This window comes from Ovis canadensis, chromosome 14 (genome assembly GCF_042477335.2).
Source record: "Ovis canadensis isolate MfBH-ARS-UI-01 breed Bighorn chromosome 14, ARS-UI_OviCan_v2, whole genome shotgun sequence".
NCBI lineage: Eukaryota > Metazoa > Chordata > Mammalia > Artiodactyla > Bovidae > Ovis > Ovis canadensis.
Window position 1 is genome coordinate 72,406,822 of NC_091258.1, and position 17,150 is coordinate 72,423,971.

General features: G+C 42.2%; 1 protein-coding gene and 1 non-coding gene across 9 annotated transcripts in view; one reads left to right on the forward strand and one right to left on the reverse strand.

Annotated features, from left to right (window-relative positions):
* Positions 1-12,614: 12,614 nt before the first annotated feature.
* Positions 12,615-12,721, reverse strand: LOC138419878 (U6 spliceosomal RNA). The gene has a single exon (XR_011249129.1). It is a non-coding gene; the product is annotated as a U6 spliceosomal RNA (small nuclear RNA).
* Positions 12,722-14,824: 2,103 nt separating this feature from the next.
* The window catches only part of LOC138419154 (zinc finger protein 665-like), a 35,517-nt gene continuing 33,191 nt past the window's right edge, over positions 14,825-17,150 (forward strand). For 4 of the 8 annotated variants that reach the window (XM_069551425.1, XM_069551427.1, XM_069551430.1 and 1 more), the window contains exons 1-2: positions 14,883-14,939; positions 17,070-17,128. The gene's annotated coding sequence lies outside the window, so the exon portion shown is untranslated. Of the gene's footprint in view, positions 14,940-17,069; positions 17,129-17,150 lie in introns of those variants that run through there. The other 4 variants (XM_069551423.1, XM_069551424.1, XM_069551429.1 and 1 more) reach the window with 3 other exon arrangements.

Sequence of the window (17,150 nt, forward strand, 5' to 3'; positions counted from 1 at the left end):
AATATTTAGTATAGTATTAGTGGGTTGATTAGGAATTATATTGGTGAAGGTTTTTTTTATTTGTTGTGCCAATAATTACTGCTAATTCTCTGCCCTGGGTGTGACAGGGGTGTCTCAGGTCAAACCTCTCTGCTGACAGACTAGCTTGTGTGACAACCTCTCAACCATAAACAGCACAGAAAGTTTGGAGTATTTTGAAAGTCTTAATTAGCATAGGGCTTTTCTCATTGATGAGTCAATGATTGACGCCAGGCCTCCATATCCTTAGGCACCTGGGAATATATTAATCAATGTATTTGGAATGTAGAAAAGGAAATATGGTAGTTTTTGATGTTAGCAATACTAGACTTTTTGAGTTAATGAATTCTCTCCTGTTATAGATCACTGTACTTTGTTATAAATCACTGTGTCCTCGCTATGCAAAAATGTACCTTTATCACTGTCTTAAGACTAAATAGATCTTAAGGGGAATATTGGTGAAGGGTTTTTATTTGTTGGGTTAATGTTTGCTGCTATATCTCCATATTCCTTGCCCTTATAATGAATATAACTAGCATATAGGAAAAATAAGTATTAACCTTTAAGATTAATCATGTTAACCTTAGGTTAAGTACATTCCTTTCTTGATTGTAATCCACTACACCCTCACCCTATAGGAATGCAACTTTATTTGGAGGTTGGCGCCTGATTTAAGGAAAAAATCACCCCTAGAAAAATAAGTTTTCTGGTTAACTGACCGGTATCAGAAAGGGCCATAAAATGTCAGCAGGCCTCATGGCCAGAAGATGATGTACAACCCATAAGACCTTTGTATAATTTTATATGAAACACCTGATTGTGACAAGGGTCAGGTCTGCTGACCCCCACGTGACTCTGTATTCATCCCTATGTATAACAAAAAGGTATATAAACAAACCTGAAAAATAAAGAAATCGGATCAGTTTCTGGAAAGACTGATTACCCCGTGTCATCCTTTCTTTCCCCTTCTGGCTGAATTCCCATGTGGAATGTGGGTACTCACCAAGCCTGCTAATTCTTCCTGGGCTTCTAAGATCGGACCGGGGAGGTCTCAGTGCCTCCTCTTCTTCGGGAGAACGGAAAGACGCCTGTGGCCTACGTAGGTGGTGATTGGTATTCCACGTGAACCAAGTTATTCAGCCTCTTTTTCTTCACTAATTTTCCTACTACACTATCCATTTCTAATCTCTCTATATATCTGTAATTAAATTAAGTTTTTTCCTAGGGTGCGTACTCCGTCTCCCCTTCGAATTACCCTGGATCCACCGGGGCTGGACCCTGGCAAAAATCTAATGCAAATCTTGCTTCTGCAAATTATACAGATAAGAATGAGAATTGCAAAACTGTCTGTGAGGCATGTGTATTTTGTAATTATGTGTATTAAAAGATCATCCATGTGTAGAGACTGTTGAGGTGAGGGCTGCAGCAGTGACTTGATTCTCTCAGCTTGATTGTGTCCCTATTCCTGGTGAGAGTAGAGGTTATGCGAGAGAAGAAATGGGACAAGAACTGGACTGACTCTTACTACATGATTCCTTTCCAAGGAACTTTAAACATATTCTTTGTGATGGTTTTACTTTTGGCTTTCTGCTTTGTTTACATTTAATTATTTTTATAGCTTGGGATAAAGATTTGTTCGTTCAATAGCAACTTTCTTGTAAACAGTTATGGAGGTGTGTCTCACTTGGATGAATGTAGAGAATATCATGGTAAGTGAATTAAGACAGACAGGGAAAGACTGGTATGTCCTTCCATTATATGGAATGTAAAAAAAAAATGAAACTCACTAGTACCAGAGGGTAGGATGGTGGTCATCTGGGGCTGGGAGGAGGAGAAGATGGGGAGATGTTGGTCAAAAGGTACAGATTTTGAGTTGTAAAATGAATGCATCCTGGGGAGGTATGGGCAGCATGCTGACCGTAGTTAATCCTGTTCTGTTACTGCATGCTGGGAATTTGTCAGGAGAGTATGTCTTCAGTGTTTTCACCACACACAGAACATGGGAATTTGGAGGTGATGGATGTGTTCATTAGTGGTTTGTGATAAATATTTCACAGTGTACAAATGTGTCACGTGGTCACAGGGTGTATGGTATGTATACACATACTCTGGATAGTCGGTTCTCCCCATCAGACATGTTCCTCAGTATCTTGTGTGGGGCCTCGCCCCAGGAATGTGCAAAGAGCTGCAGATGGTTCAGATCTCGATCCTGCATTGAGCACCAGGGCTCTTATACTCCACTTCTGAGACTGAGATCAGGCCCTGGGGGAGGGGAGAACGCTCTGCTCTGAGTGGAGCTGGACCAGGGCCTGCTATGTGACCTGAAGGGCATCTTGGGGTCAGCAGAGGTGGCCCCTGCCACTGTGTACATGAGGCCTCACCAGGAGGGGAGTGTGATCCAAGGAAATTGTGGGAAAGTCCCGTGTTGGACTCTATGTGGGAATTGACTGTCCTGAGTCCCTCCTGAGACAGTGGCCACAGAGGACTGTCTGTTCCACACAGTGAGGGCTTCCCTGTGTGTGTGTGGTTGAGGCTCAGGAAAGGGATGTGTTGACTCTAAGCATTAAACAGCATGTTTTTAACTTTCATGATAGAACTGTGAAGACTCATGGACCAAGAAGCCCAGAAGAGGAAAATGCAGGAGTCAGGGATGGTTCTTTCCCAGGTAGGGTCATATTCTCAGTGGATTCTCACACTGCCTTCCTGAAATGTCCTTCTCAGGACTCACTAATCATGTCTGACTCTGGAGTGTCCTGTCTGACTACTGTACATGCACACTCACCTTCCCTCAGGGCCTATCGTCTCCACTTAGATCCCGTCTCCTCATGACCTGGGGACCTGGCCCTTGTGAGGAGGCTCCCCTGGGCACCATCCTGGGCAGGGCTTCTCACCCACGGGTTGGAGATGTGATCTTGGTGCTGTTGGGCAGCAGGGACTGTTTAGGGCTGATCTGGATGCGCTGTCTGCTCTCAGCCAACCAGGGTAAGGAAGCTGTATGTGGACCTCAGGTATTAACATGTACAGTACATGGTAAAATCTGCAAAAGAGGCCAATGAGTGGAAATCAGTTCTAACTTTTTATAGTACATTTAAAACTAAATGAGCACCTCCTTGAAAACTTAAGTGTTTGGGAATGGAATGGAAAGTTCAGAAAGAGATCTCAGGACTGGATGGTGTTTCATATCATTGTCTTGTTTTATCTTTTTTCTTCTTTTTCAGTTTCTTTTTCTTAAAATTCTTTTAATTGTTTCTAGTCTTTCCATTGTCTATTTAAACCATGAAATCAAGTTTACTAATATTTTTTGTCTTTCCTTCTTGGTTGCAAGTTGAGTCTTGCAGTATCTTAGTTCCTGAGGAGGAATTGAACCTAAAACCCCTGCAGTAGAAATGCAGGGTCTTAAGCACTGGACCACCAGGAAAGTCCCAACTTTACTAATTTTGATTCATTATTTATTTCAGAAACAATACATAGTATAGGCAATTAGAGACCAAGAATTGGCTCCAAATAGCTTTCCATTGATTTAGCAGAATATTATTTCTACTGAAATGATCCTTACCTCGTTTTCTTCTTCTCCTTTTGTGTGAAAATAAAAACTCTGCTCAGGGCCTCATGGTGAAATGTATTTTCATATCAGGGACAGTTGACCTTCAAGGTTGTGGTCATCAAATTCACTCCTGAGGCATGAGAATGCCTGAACCCTGTTCAGAGGGCCTTGTACAGGGATGTGATGATAGAGACCCTCAGAAACGTGCTCTCTGTGGGTAAGAATAACTTGCCTCTGAAGTTTGGGATCTGCCCTGGGGGTGTGTCTCTGCATTTTCTCTGTATGCCTCTTAGTAGCCCGTTTTTTGTGACTGAGCTGAAAGTCCTGTTGACTCAGACATGAAAAGCCTCATGATTGGCATTAGGAATTTAAACTTGTCCTTTCTTCAGGTGATCTGCCCACTACATGGTACACAAGGAGTTTTTCCAGAGCTTAAGTATTTATAAAGTTGATTTCAACCTTTTGAAATATCCAATTTCCTATTTTGTACCCCTATGGTCTTGGTTTAGTAGTTCTTTAAAAGTAATAGATATTTGCATATTGTACTATTCCTTATGCATTCAGAAGGAGGTAGAGAGGGAATGAATATGTGAAGTACTGTTCTTTCCATCTTTAATGCTTTAATCAATATTCACACCTTGGAATTCATCAGAGAATTCATACTGGAAAGAAACGTTACAGATGTAAGAAGTGTGGCAAAGACTTTAGTTGGAGTTGGGGCCTTATAATTCATCAATACATAATGGGCAGAAACCATAGAAATGTAATGAGGGTGGGAAACCTTTCGTGCACATTTAGTCTTAGCTGACCATCAAGCAGTTAAGACATATAGGAGAGAAGCTCTTGAAATGTATGTGGCAAAGCCTTTAGTTACAGATCTTATTTTACAGTTCATCGGAGAATTCATACTGGAGAGAAACCATATAAATGTGATGTTTGTGGCCAGTGCTTTACTCAAAATGTGAGCCTTGGATTTCTTCAGAGAATTCATACTAGAGAGAAAACTTACAAATGTAACGAGTGTGGCCAAGATTTCAATGCATGTTGAGCTCTAACCAACCATCAAGCAGTTCATACAGGAAAGAAATCATATAAATGTAATTTATGTGGCAAAGCCTTCTGTTACAGGTTTTATATTACGGTTCATTGGAGAATTCATACTGGAGAGAAACCATATAAATGTGATGTGTGTGGCCGGTGCTTTACTCAAAATGCACACCTTGGAATTCATCTGGGAGTTCATGCTGGAGAGAAACCATATAAATATGATGTATGTGGCAAAGTCTTTAGTCAAAACGCACACCTTACAGTTCATCAGAGAATTCATACTGGAGTTTAGTTCAGTTGCTTAGTCGTGTCTGACTCTATGACCCTGTGAACTGCAGCATGCCAGGCCTCCCTGTTCATCACCAACTCCTGGAGTTAACTCAGACTCACGTCCATTGAGTCAGTGATGCCATCCAGCCATCTCATCCTCTGTTGTTCCCTTCTTCTCCAGCCCCCAATCCCTCCGAGCATCAGGGTCTTTTCAAATGAGTCAGCTCTTCACATCACGTGGCCAAAGTATTGGAGTTTCAGCTTCAACATCATCAGTCCCTCCAATGAACACCCAGGACTGATCTCTTTAGGATAGACAGGTTGGCTCTCCTTGCAGTCCAACGGACTCTCAAGAGTCTTCTCCAACACCACAGTTCAAAAGCATCAATTCTTTGGTGCTCAGCTTTCTTTATAGTCCAACTCTCACATCCATAGATGACCACTGGAAAAACCATAGCATTGACTAGACGAACCTTTTTTGGCAAAGTAATGACTCTGCTTTTGAATATGATGTCTACGTTGATCATAACTTTCCTTCCAAGGAGTAAGTGTCTTTTAATTTCATGGCTGCAATCACCATCTGCAGTGATTTGGAGCCCAGAAAAATAAAGTCAGCCACTGATTCCACTGGTTCCCCATCTATTTGCCATGAACTGATGGAACTGGATGCCATGATCTTAGTTTTCTGAATGTTGAGTTTTAAGCCAACTTTTTCACTCTCCTCTTTCATATTCATCAAGAGGCTCTTCTTCTACAGTTTCTGCAATAAGGATGGTTGCCGGGGTCCAGCCACGATGGATCCAGGGTGATTCGAAGGTGGGATGGAATCGGTGTCCTAGGAAAAAACTTAATTACAGATAAATAGAGAGATTAGAAACGGATAGTTTAGTAGGAAGTATTAGTGGAGAAAAAGAAGCTGAATAACTTGGTTTATGTGGAATACCAATCACCACCTACATAGGCCACAGGCGTCTTTCCATTCTCCCGAAGGAGAGGAGGCACTGAGGCCTCCCCGGTCCGATCTTAGAAGCCCCGGCAAAGTTAGTAGGCTTGGTGCGTACCCTCATACCAGATGAGAATTCAGCCAGGAAAACGGGGAGCAAGAAAGAAACGACACGGGGGAATCAGTCCTTCCAGAAACTGATCCAATTTCTTTATTTTTCAGGTTTGTTTATATACCTTTTTGTTATACATAGGGATGAATACAGAGTCATGCGGGGGTCAGCAGACCTGACCCTTGTCACAATCAGGTGTTTCATATAAAATTATACAAAAGTCTTATGGGTTGTACATCATCTTCTGGCCATGAGGCCTGCTGACATTTTATGGCCCTTTCTGATACCGGTCAGTTAACCAGAAAACTTATTTTTCCAGGGGTGATTTTTTCCTTAAATCAGGCGCCAACCTCCAAATAAAGTTGCATTCCTATAGGGTGAGGGTGTAGTGAGTTACAACTAGGAAAGGAATTTACTTAGCGTAAGGTTTAACATGATTAATCTTAAAGGTTAATACTTATTTCTCCTATATGCTAGTTATATTCATTATAAGGGCAAGGAATATGGAGATTTAGTAGCAAATATTGGCTCAACAAATGTAAACCCTTCACCAATGTTCCCCTTAAGATCTATTTAGTCTTAAGATAAGGATAAAGTTACATTTTTACATAGCAAGGACACAGTGATTTATAACAAAGTACAGTGATCTTAACAAAAGAGAAAATTCATTAACTCAAAAAGTCTAGTATTGCTAACATCAAAAACTACTATATTTCCTTTTCTATATTCCAAATACATTGATTAATATATTCCCAGGTGCCTAAGGATAGGGAGGCCTGGTGGCAATCACGAACTCAACAATGAGAAAAACCCTATGCTAATACTCCAAACTCTCTGTGCTATTTATGGTTGAGAGGTTGTCACACAAGCTAGTCTGTCAGCAGAAAGGTTTGACATGAGACACCCTTGTCACACCCAGGGCAGGGAATTAGCAGTGATTATTGGCACGACAAATGAAAAAACCCTTCACCAATATAATTTCTAATCAACCCACTATACTATACTAATAATTTTCTGACTTCTCAAAAGAGTCGGTATTTAAAGTTTCAAAGCATCTCATGCCTCTCACAGTTGGGAGGCTGTAAACAATCACATGTGGCCGGATGAACCTGATCAGGGAGGCTAGAGGACCTCCAGAGGAATTTCTAAGTTGAAACACTTTTGTCACGCCCAGGAATTTTTATTAACTGGAGCTGCAAGTTAACTCCTTCTCCGAGAGAAATGGTTATGGGGGAGAGGCTCCTGTAAAGTCAGAGGTGTAGGTGAGAGCATAGAACAGACTCTGGTTTTGGGGGTAGATGTTTGGGAACAGGGGGTCTCCTTAGGCTCGATCATGCTTTTGTGTATGCCAAGCCTACTTCCTTATGACCTTTGCTATGGGCGGAGTTCCACACGCTGGCCCCCGGCAGATGGTGTCTTCTACATATCTGAGGTTATTGATATTTCTCCCAGCAATCTTGACTCCAGCTTGTGCTTCTTCCAGCCCAGCGTTTCTCATGATGTACTCTGCATATAAGCTCAATAAGCAGGGTGACCATATACAGCCTTGACATCCTCCTTTTCCTATTTGGAACCAGTATGTTGTTCCATGTCCAGTTCTAACTGTTGCTTCCTGGCCTGCATACAGGTTTCTCAAGAGGCAGGTCAGGTGGTCCGATATTCCTATTTCTTTCAGAATTTTCCACAGTTTATGGTGATCTACACAGTCAAAGGCTTTGGCTTAGTCAATAAAGCAGAAATAGATGTTTTTCTGGAACTCTCTTGCTTTTTCAATGATCCATTGGATGTTGGCAATTTGATCTCTGGTTCTTCTGTCTTTTTTTAATCCAGCTTGAACATCTGGAGTTCACATTTCACGTATTTCTGAAGCCTGGCTTGGAAAATTTTAAGCATTACCTTACTAGTGTGTGAGATGATTGCAATTGTGTGGTAGTTTGAGCATTCTTTGGGATTGGAATGAAAAGTGACCTTTTCCAGTCCTGTGGCCACTGGTGAGTTTTCCAAATTTGCTGGCATATTGAGTGCACCACTTTCACAGCATCCTCTTTCAGGATTTGAAACAGCTCAACTGGAATTCCATCACCTCCACTAGCTTTGTTCGTAGTGATGCTTCCTAAGGCCCACTTGACTTCACATTCCAGGATGTCTGGCTCTAGGTGAGTGATCACACCATCATGATTATCTGGGTCGTGAAGATCTTTTTGTACACTTCTGTGTATTCTTGCCAACTCTTCTTAATATCTTCTGCTTCTGTTAGGTCCATACCACTTCTGTCTTTTATTGAGCCCATCGTTGCATGAAATCTTCCCTTGGTATCTCTAATTTTCTTGAAGAGATCTCTAGTCCTTCCTATTCTATTCTTTTCCTCTATTTCTTTGCATTGATTGCTGAGGAAGGCTTGTTTTTTCATCTCTTCTTGCTATTTTGGAACTCTGCATTCAAATCGGTATATCTTTCCTTTTCTCCTTTGCTTTTTGCTTCTCTTCTTTTCACACCTATTTGTAAGGCTTCCCCAGACAGCCATTTTGCTTTTTTGCATTTCTTTTTCCTGGGGATAGTCTTGATTCCTGTCTCCTGTACAGTGTCAAGAACCTCTATCCATAGTTCATCAGGCACTCTATCTATCTACTGGGGAGAAACCATATAAATGTGATATATGTGGCAAACCTTTAGCCAAAGTGCAAAGTTGTAGTTCATTGGAGAATTAATACTGGATAGAAACCATATGAATGTGGATTTTGTGGCCAGTCCTTTACTCAAAATGCCAGCCTTGGAAGTCATCAGAGAATTCATACTGGAGAGAAACCTTACAAATGTAACGTGTGTGACAAAGCCTTTTGTCATATTTCTGGCCTTACAATTCATCAGAGAATGCATACTAGAGAGAAATCATACAAATATAATTAGTGTGACAGAGCTTTCATTGCTCATTCATCTGTAACTGACCATTAAGGAAAACAATATAAATGTAATTTATATGTCAAAGCCTTCAGTCACAGGAATCGTTTTGCAGATAATCAGTGAATCCATATGGAGTGAAACCTGACAGATGTAATAAATGCAGTAAAGTATATCATCCTTTTGACCTTCAGAAAGTCAAACTGTAGGAAAACTGCACAAATACAGTGGGTGTGGCAAAGCTTTGGCTTCTGAGTTCAGAACTAACTAACCGTCATGTAATGAATTCTGAGATCTTACCCATGTAGTGATTGTCGCAAGTGTTTTAGAAGGCATTCAAACCTTGCAAATCTGAAAAAAAAAAAAATACTGGAAAGAAGCCATGCATTTAGAGTGCAGTAAATCTTAAGGGGACCATAAGGTCACCTGTACATGAGAGAAAGAATGTAAATGGAATATATGTGACCACTGCTTCAACGGCTTTCCTGGCGGTTCAGACAGTAAAACGTCTGCCTACAATGTGGGAGACCCAGATTCGACCCCTGGGTTGGGAAGATCCTCTGGAGACGGAAATGGCAACCCACTCCAGTACTCTTGCTTGGAAAATCCCATGGACGGAGGAGCCTGGTATGCTACAATCTATGGGGTTGCATAGAGTCGAACACGACTGAGCAACTTCACCTCACCTCACCTCACTGCTTCAATACAAGTCTCATTAGTCACATCATCAGGGAATTGATAATCCAGAGAAAGGAAATGTAAATAAGTGGGGCAAATGCATCAGGTAGCATTCAGGCCTAAGAAGACATCAGGTGATCCATACGCAAGAGACCTTACAAATGTATTCACTGTGGCGAGGCTTTTGTCAGGAGTTTCCATTTAGGCTTCATGAGAAAATTCATACTCTTAATACATAGAAGCTATGTTGATGTAATGAATGTGTCTTGACAACAGTCTCAATTTAAGATTCCGTAAAGAAGTCATTCTGAAGGAAAAGCTTACAAGTGATAATGAATGTGTAAAACCTTCACTTGGGGCTCATATCTCACCAATCATCAGATGATTCATACTAGGGAGATCCTTACAAGTGTATGTAATGTGGCAAGGCTTTTAGGTGCTGCCTTAAACTCAGGATTTATCAAATACTTTATACTTAGAAATGCAATGACTATGGCAGTTTTTACAATTACTACTCATTGTCTAGGTATGTAGGAATATATACCCTGGAGACAAACCACACAAATGTGTTTGTGGGAAGGAGTTTTCTGAAACAGCAAAGTTTGGGGACGATACTAGAGCAATGTCTTACAGATGCAATGGGAGTGGAAAAAGTTTCACCTTGAGTTGAAGTATTATGCAATAAGAGTCCATATTGAAGAGAAGTCATGAACTGTGTAGGCTTTCTCAAGACATCAGAGTGTATTAGACTTAAAAATATATGTCTTTCAAAGAAACCACACAAAAGTTGTGCATGCTATTTCCTCTAAAATCAAGAAGAAGGCAAGGATGCCCACTCTCACCACAACTATTCAACATAGTTTTGGAAGTCCTAGCAGTGAGAGAAGAAAAAGAAATAAAAGGAATGCAGATTGATAAAGAAGTAAAATTCTTACTGTTTGCAGATGACATGATCCTCTACATAGAGAACCCTAAAGATAGCACCAGAAAATTACTAGAGCTAATCAATGAATATAGTAAAGTTTCTGGATATAAAATTAATACTCAGAAATCGCTTGCATTCTTATATACTAACAATGAAAAAAGAAACTAAGGAAACAATCCCATTCACCATTGCAATGAAAATAATAAAGTACTTATGAATAAATTCACTTAAAGAAACAAAAAGACTTACATGTACAAAACTATAAAAGACTAGTGAAAGAAAGATGACACAAATAGATGGAGCAATATACCATGTTCACGGATTGGAAGAATCAATATAGAGGAAATGAGTATTCTACCCAAAGGAATCTATAGATGGGAAGATGTTAATGTATGAACTTTGAGTTGGAAAATGAGTAAGTTCTGGGGAGCTATGTGCAGCATTCTAACTGCAGTAAATTCTTCTGTGTTACTAAATACTTTCAATTTGCCAGCAGAGTAAATCTTAAGTGCTCCCCTTTCTCCTCCTCGGGTACCCAGGACTTCTCAACCTACCTGGTAATTGACTCTCAGCTCTTTGGCCAAAGAGATGTTTGTTTATTAAAGTCCCAGAGGAATCTTAACCTTTCACCGAGTCCTCAGCCTGTTTTTCAACATGTATCATGTGTTCTTAAACCCGCCAGTGGTGCTGCAGCTCCATCAGACACAAAGGCAAGGTTTGTATCCACAACACTTGCCATCTCCCTGCTGTGAGCTGGTTGTTCTTGAGTGTGAGGAGCATGAGGTGGGCTGCCTTGCCCCCTCTTCTCTCTTTGTGGGCTTGAATGTATTGGCTACTCAATTCTTAGTCCATATAGATCAGAGCTGATGCACCAAGTGTCTAACCCCGGATCCGGTGCTGCTTTCATCACTGTTGTCATATTCGGAAGATAGAATCGATAAATGGGAAAGTACTGGCTGCTCTTTAATTTTATCTGGCACCTCAGAACCTGTAATGAACTGTCTTAGTCCCTGTCTGCCTCTTGAGATCGCTCAGTCGTTTCTGCTGTTCTCCTTTTGCTGCCATACATGTCAGGGTGTGTGGAATAAGCTGGTGGATTGGATCTTCTGTGCCTGTTACTTAGGAAAACTGTAAGGACAGCAGTCCAACAAAGGGAATATGTGTGAATCTTTCAGGCTCTTAACTTGGCATCTCTGGGTGGACCAAATAGTTCAATGTCAAGGCCTTAGGATATGAGACCCCTACATCTCATAGTTTTCCACTTTTGTACTGGTCTATCTATTTCAAATTAATTAATTTATTTATTTTAAAATTTTACTTTACAATACTGTATTGGTTTTGCCATACATTGACATGAATCTGCCATGGGTGTACATGAGCTCCCAATCCTGAACCCCTCTCCCACCTCCCTCCCCATATCATCTCTCTGGGTCATCCCAGTGCACCGGCCCCAAGCATCCTGTATCCTGTATCAAACCTAGACTGGTGAGTCTTTTCTTACATGACCGTATAATGTTTCAATGCCATTCTTCCAAATTATCTCACCCTCTCCCTCTCCCGCAGAGTCCAAAAGCCTGTTCTATACATCTGTGTCTCTTTTGCTGTCTCGCATACAGGGTTATCATTATCATCATTCTAAATTACATATATATGTGTTAGTATACTGTATTGGTTTTTTTCTTTCTGGCTTACTTCACTCTGTATAATCAGCTCCAGTTTCATCCACCTCATTAGAACTGATTCAAATGAATTCTTAATGGCTGAGCAATACTCCATTGTGTATATGTACCACAACTTTCTTATCCATTCATCTGCTGATGGACATCTAGGTTGCTTCCATGTCCTGGCTAATATAAACAGTGCTGCGATGAACATTGGGGTACACGGGTCTCTTTCAATTCTGGTTTCCTCGGTGTGTATGCCCAGCAGTGGGATTGCTGGGTCATAAGGCAGTTCTACTTGCAGTTTTTTAAGGAATCTCCACACTGTTCTCCATAGTGGCTGTACTAGTTTGCATTCCCAGCAACAGTGTAAGAGTGTTCCCTTTTCTCCACACCCTCTCCAGCATTTATTGCTTGTAGACTTTTGGATCCGAGCCATTCTGACTGGTGTGAAATGGTACCTCATTGTAGTATTGATTTGCATTTCTCTGATAATGAGTGATGTTGAGCATCGTTTCAAAAATATGGAACGCTTCATGAATTTGTGTGTCATCCTTGCACAGGGGCCATGCTAATCTTCTCTTTATTGTTCCAATTTTAGTATATGTGCTGCCGAAGCGAGCACTGTACTGGTCTATCTAGTCTGGGAGTGTAGACTCTTCTTGACTTTGCGTTCTCTTTCAGTTCAGTTCAGTCATTCAGTCGTGTCCGACTCTTTGCGACCACATGAATCTCAGCACGCCAGGCCTCCCTGTCCATCACCAACTCCCGGAGTTCTCTCAGATTCACATCCATCAAGTCAGTGATGCCATCCAGCCATCTCATCCTCTGTCATCCCCTTCTCCTCCTGCCCCCAACCCCTCCCAGCATCAAAGTCTTTTCTAATGAGTCAACTCTTCTCATGAGGTGGCCAAAGTACTGGAGTTTCAGCTTTAGCATCATTCTTTCCAAAGAAATCCCAGGGTTGATCTCCCTCAGAATGGACTGGTTGGATCTCCTTGCAGTCCAAGGCTTTCTCCTTAGTTGGTATAATTTTTCCTTTTAAATTTGATTTTGAAGCATGTGGCTCTAGGGTCTGAAGTCATGTCCAGGTTCTTTGCTGTGATAATCTGCCTGTGTTTACGGGGCAGCTCCTCATGGACTCTCTGTGGTGTGGGTTTACTGGGTAAGAGAAAATTTTTAAAGGAGAATACTTTCCCTTATTGATTGTAATATTTTCCTGCTGCATACAGAATTACCACTTGAAGCTACTTAGTATAGTGGTCAGTGTGTTCTGTGATATGAGAAAGTATCTGAAGACCTTGACCTGTACATCTTTTTCTGGCTTTGAGTGATGTCACTGAAGCCCATATGAAGGGCACTGTGATAGTGTTGTTCACGTGTACTATCACCATGCCCTTTGAGCCTCACCAAGAGGTGTAGGAACTTCTCCTGACAAGGGTACTGTCCAGGTTCACACCCTCATATTTGTGAGGCTGTTGACTAAACTCTTGCTGATGCTGCATGCTTGTCACCTGGGTGCTATTGATCATTTTGCCTCCACATTTAATTTTGTAGCAGCTTAATGACAGAGCTTATGTAGTGGAGTGATAACTTCAGTGATGAACCATCATTTGTGTTTTTTCAAGGCATAGCTACTTTCCTTTTTTTAATATTTGTATGCATTATAAATGATTGTCTTTTATATTTGCCATTAAGTTTCTATTTTATGTCACTCTTTGTATATTATTTGTCATATGTGGGATGGTTGGTTAAGAAAGCTCCCCCACCCCTGTGGTGGAATTGGTGATCAGTACTTTTTAGAGTTCTTTATGTATTCTTGATGTTAAACTATTATTGAATATATGCTTGGCAATTTTTTTGGTCTTATAGTGTACATTGTTTTTTCACTGCTGAGGATGGTTTACTGCACAGTATTTAATAATTAGGATGTGTGCAACTTACCTCTTTATATTTTGTTGGCATGAACTTTTGGTGTTGTATCTGATAAATCATTGGTGAATCCACTGTCGAGAATCATTTTTAGGTTATCTATACGAAATTATGGATGCTAGACAAACTTATTGTGATAATCGTTTCACAGTATACGTATCAGTTAATTTTTTCTCTGTAGCTTAAACTTACACAATGATATTTGTCATTGTAAGAGTTGCTTATACAACCCCTTTTATGTCACTGTTTAAAGAGTTGGGTTTAGAAGGGGGAAATAATTAAAACACGTTGGATAAAAGAAACAATAATGCAGTTTATAATCATTTAAAGTGTCTTGCTCTTAAAAGGCTGTGGTTAGTGACCCAAATGATCACATCCCTTAAGTCCTCCATCTCAGACACCCAGGTAGTGACCCTGAGTTTGTTGAACTCAGCACTATGGGAAGTTTGCTGTTTTGTAGGGTGTGAGTAGGGAATAGCCCATTTCTACCCAGGCAGAGTTTTGTATTTGTAATATAGAGACTAGTTCCATTCTTGTTTCTTAAAACTGCCGAAGTTCCCCGATCCCTGAATTGCTTCAGCTTCACTAGCAGGATCTGAGCACAACATGCTGTGAAAAACAGCTTTTTATTGAGAAGAAATCCTTTTAGTCTTAAGAGGAGGTATCTTGGCTTCCAACATAACTTGAAGCTTTTTCTTGAGCAGTGTTACAGACGGTAAGTTTTGCTGTCAAGGTAACAGGCCCCGCCCCCTCCGCGCCCCGCCCCTCCCACGAACTCTGCGCGCGGCGAGTGCTCGCCCCGCCCCTGGTCGGAAGCCGCGGCTCTAAAACCAAAAGCCCTTCCCCACGGAGCCGGAAGTTGGAGAGCGCTGAGCCGAGGTCCCCGAGCGGCGCCTAAGCTTCCTTCTAGAGTAAGTTTGCAGAGCTCGCCACCCCTCCAGTCCCCACCTCCGCCCCCGCTCGCTCGTCCTCATGGTGTGGGAATTGCCAGCGACTTGAAAACCCTGGCACCAGGTGCTCGGCCCCGAATAAACGCTGCAGCTGCCGTTGCGGCCCAGTTGTCTTTTCTTTTGGGTCTTAAGTGTTGCTGAGGCGGTTTCGGCCCTCGGTTCGTGTAGACACCGCCTCTGGCGACGTTTTCCTACTTAACACCCTTTTTGACCTCTGGCCTCGCCCAGTAAAGCCCTCTCTCGCGAGGTGGAGTCGCGCCCGCCGCGTTGCCTTCTCGACCGCTGGAGGCAGAGCCCAGATAGGCCGCGCGCCCTCTTCCCGGTCCTGGGATTCAGTAGAAGCCGCCCTGCTCCTGAGCCCCCTCCCTCCCAGCCCCTCTGTCCTCGCGTTTCCTGAGGTCGGTCCTTCTACTCCGCAGCAGCCCCCTTTCCTGTCAGTCCGTCCCCTCACCCCGCATAGGGTAGGTGACCTGGGCCAGCCATGTGACAGCCAGTGCTGTTCCATGCCCAATTCAACTCGGGGGAAAAAGGTGCTCTTCCAATCCGGGGGCGTCTCATTCTGTCGCCCACTCAGTAAATTCAGGAGGCAGGAGGATCAGGAGAAGCAGATCCTCAGTCAGAAGGACTGAGAGAAATAACTGAAACTGAGGAGAAAAGCATCAGGGAGAACCAATGGGAAAACTGAGACTGGCTGAGGGATTTGCAAAGGGATAGTCAAGTCAAAGAGGTTAAGCCTTGGAAATAGCCAAGTGAGTAAAATAGAGAAGTGTTAATAAGTTAGAAAGCCAGATCTCCAGGGACTGGAAAACAGCACAGGGAGAACTGCCCTGTCTCAGTGATGGGAGCGGGGAGGCGAAGGGCGATGAGGGACGTCAGAGGTGGAGTCCTTAACTGGGTTTAGGCCGGGTTTGAGTTCTGGCCTCTTCGGTTAGAGTCCCGAGTTGTGTTTTCACCCGGTTGGAGTCCTGCCACAAGGGTTCAAGTCTCAATCTGAGGTGGCCGGTTTTATGATGTTGGCAGAGAAAGGTAAGGAGCAGAGGAAGAAAGGGCTGGAAGGAAGCATAGCCACATGGCCTGCCAGAGAGTGGGGAGGAAGGGAGAGTCACAGCGAGACAAGGGGAGTAATTTGGAGCGCAGAGAGGGAGCCGAAATGGGGGAAGAAAGAGGTAGACATAGGTATGGATTTTTCAAAGACTCAGGAAGGTTGGAGAGAGAGAGCATTTCGAGGGGGAACGACTTGCAGCAGCCTGGGACAGGACACGTGTGAGGGAGGAAATAGGACAGGAGCAGCAGGAGAGCAGAGGGGGAGAAAAAGAGACACCAAGACCCAGATGAAATAGGGAGATAGGTGAACCGGGGGGTAACCTCGATCCAGGTGTGGCCAGTTGTTTGGACACAGATGATCTTTTTAGTTATGCAGAGGAGAATGAGAATTTCAAAACTCCTGTCTATAGGGCTTGTGTCTTTTTTTATTAGTTGTGGCAGAAGATGACTTTCATTTGCAAACCCTGTTGAGCCTGGGGCAGTGGCTTGATTGACTGAGCTGTGAGTGACCCTTCCCTTGTCCTATCATAAGATAGAGGTCAGGGAAGAAGAGACCTGGGGCAAGAGTCACTCTGTGGTAGCTTTTTTTTTTTTTTTTTATGAATTTTTTTGGCTGGGCTGTGCAGTGGGCTGAGTTGTGACTCCCAGGTTCTAAAGCACAGGCTCAGTAGTTGTGCACAAGCTTGTTGCTTGTACTTGTGGGATCTTCCTGAACCAGGGATAGAACCCATGTCCCCTGCATTGTCAGGCAGATTCTTATCCACTGTATCATTATTGGGTAGCATTTTTAAAGGAACACTTTTTATTTTTAAACTGATTCACATTTTCTCCTTTCTTTATGAGTGGTGCTTTTTGTAGCTTGGAAAAGGTCTTAATTCATTCAGTTTCTGTACTCATTTTTAACTTCAGAAATAAGCTTTTTTAGTTTCCAGTATTCTACTCTTATCCTTTTCTAAATATGGTTATTCTCCACAATTTTTTAAACTTTGACACCAGATTTTTAGATTAAAAATAATTCTCAGGGGTTTTTTTTCAAATTTTTTTCAGATTCATTCCTTGCCTGAGTGCTTTCTTCCTTTCATCGCATACATTTGAAATTTTCTTTGGTAAGTACTAAATCACCTTAGA